The following is a 2,884-nucleotide window of genomic DNA, read 5'->3' on the forward strand; positions in this document are numbered from 1 at the left end:
ACAAGGCTTACATCATCAGTGGTCTCTCTACTCCACATACACTCTCTCCCTCTCACACACAAACGCGTGCACAAACACACACAGACACGCACAAACACCCATTTATCTGGATCCTCATCTCTCCTCATGTCCGCATGTGTATCTCACACACTCCCTCTCTAATTATGTATATGTGTCTCCATGTTACACAACACAAAGCCCCATGTACATCTCTCTGTCTATCCTCCACACACATAGACACAAAGAATCTGTTATCATTGCCTCAGTCTCTAACATATCACACACGCACACTGTCTCTCTCTCTCTCTCGCAAACACGCTCAACAAGGGTTTCCCCGTGAATAACTTACCGTCTATTCATCAACAGTCATGGCAGTACAGCGAACACGAGACGTGAAAAAGAATAAATCTACACGTGATTAGACCACCTAGTATGACTACTAGGACTAGAGCAAGCCAAAAAGCGCGCCGCCGTCACCCCCTCCTTGTCGGCGACGGGAAAATCTTTGTTTTACACAGTCGAGAAGTCATTGTGCTAAGGCCCCACATGTCGAGGCGTTGAATAGAATGTAGATGCTAGTTTACGGAAGCAAGTATCGATAATATGTTTGTATCTCCATACTTATATTTCTTCTCTTATAAAAAACTGAGTTGGTGATGATGGTACGTGTGCCATCTTGTAATATAGACCGTCCGATCTATATCTGACGGATGGAAATTAAACTAAAAGATACCCGCACCCCTCTCCACATTTGCAGACAAGGCCTTCCCTCGTTCATCCTTATCTCCAACAAACCTCATTGTTGAGCAATTAAGAAAGGAAGCCTCTGGAACAAACTGGCCTGGTGGCCGTTGCCGGCGTCGTCAATCCCCATGCCTCCGCTCAGTCCGACCACCAACCACCACCACACTCCACTCCTCTTCACCTTATCTCATATTTCTCGAGATATCATTAGTTTTTACACATGGGATTACTCCCGCAAGGGTCAATCACAACAAGTGTTTTATAAAAAAAATGCATCTTGATGTTCCGTGCAATGCATGGATCTTGCTAGTACTCCTACACAAGACTAAGTTGGTGATGCTGGTGTGTCTGCCATCCGTCGTTTCTGACCATTAGATCTACATCTAACGATTGTGAGGTAAGTTGTTGCCTTTTCTCACCAACATCCCACTTATCTACCAATTTGCAGAAAAACCCATAATTAGTATCTTAAAACCAACCACATCCCTCCCTGACCTCACCAAAACAGCCCAAGGAATATATTCTAATTGAAACATAATATATCTCTAGTGACATATGTATATCAAAATTAGAGTGTTTTGTACCAACTTTGTGAATAAGTATTATTCTAATTATGATTCGTTGCAACGGACATGAACATTGCTAGTATTTCCAACCATGCATTTTTTTCCTAGTATTCCATAGTTTCGAGTTTTCCATCAAGATATTAGTCACTCATGGTTGATATTTACTTTCAATCATGTACACATATGCACTATGTAACTAGCCTTGCTTATTGGCTTCCAAAGCTTAACTTTCACTCCTACTTACAATATGTAGAGTATTTAACAAACAACTACCACTTTCAACCAGCCCTAGGAAGAATCTATTTTACTAAAAATAGCAAAAACATACCCAAAATTTCTTAATCCACGCCAAAAACTACCTAGTACTCCTACCGATTAGGTTCGTTTAAACCCATTTATGACAGGGTTGACCCACACGTCCGTGCTGAGAGGCAGCTTAAACCAACACATTTTGTTTGACCGTTGACACGAGGGACCCACATCTGACCTTCTATCCTGTTATTCCCCCTCAAATCATTATTTTTCCTGAACATTACTTCAAACAGTACTGATGCGTGTTCGTCGGTGGCGCCGGTGATGAGCGAGTTGGCCGCCGCTCCGCCGGACGGGCCGGACGCCGCGCTGGCCTCCGCACGGGTTGGCAGGCTGGCCCGAGCGTGACTCACGAGCGAGCAAGCCGCCGCGCTGGCCTTCGCTCGAGCCAGATGGCTGGCCTTAGCGCGGCGCGCGCGAGCAAGCCACCGCGCTGCCGTGCCAATCTAGCTAGCAAACCTTGCAGACAAGCAGCTGGAAGGAGCTATCTTGTCTAGCTAGCGGCCGCGAGCGCCGGACGGAGCTGGCATCCGGGCTGCCGCAACATGGGCTCCGCACCGCCGGCGGTTTTGACCTCGCCTTCTGCCGGCGGCGGTAGCTGCGTCCCATGGCCGAGGATGACTAGGTAGACGGGCCGGAGGTAGGAGGTCACTCGAGGATTTTTGTTGGTAAGAGCATGTACAATGGTTGATAAGGTAGTCTTATCTTAAGTCTGCCACGTATGCAAGTGGTAGTAGTTTCTTGGCATTTTAGTGGTTTCTTGCATTATTAGAGCAAGTACAATAGAGCTGAGTCAGCGGGCTATAAGAAATAAACTAGTATATTTCTGCTTAGTTGGAGGAAAGAGAAGAGGAGAGAGAAGGTAAGCGGGCTCTTCGTGAAGAGCCAGCTCTAGCACGTGCTCCTAGGCACTTTGTGAGAATGAGAAGTGGGCCACATAATAAAAAAGTAGTACACTCTTTTGATCTATTATTGTACATGTTGGCTATAAGATGGGTTGTAGATGACATGGCACTGGCTTATAGCCAGCAGCTGGCTATACTATTAACCATGCTCTTAGGGGTTTCTTGTAAGGAACAATGTACGTACTACTAGCGACAAAAGGCGATTCTAGGTTGCGTTGTACTCCAACGAGTACTACTAGTGGTCGCGGGAGTGTATACCTCGTTTTGTGGTTCGATCCCGGCCGAACGCACGGCGGCCTTTTTTTTAATAGTACTACTACACTTCGCTGCGAGCCAATATTTTACACAGGTAGTTTG

Source organism: Triticum aestivum, chromosome 3D (assembly GCF_018294505.1).
Source record: "Triticum aestivum cultivar Chinese Spring chromosome 3D, IWGSC CS RefSeq v2.1, whole genome shotgun sequence".
Classification (NCBI taxonomy): Eukaryota; Viridiplantae; Streptophyta; class Magnoliopsida; order Poales; family Poaceae; genus Triticum; species Triticum aestivum.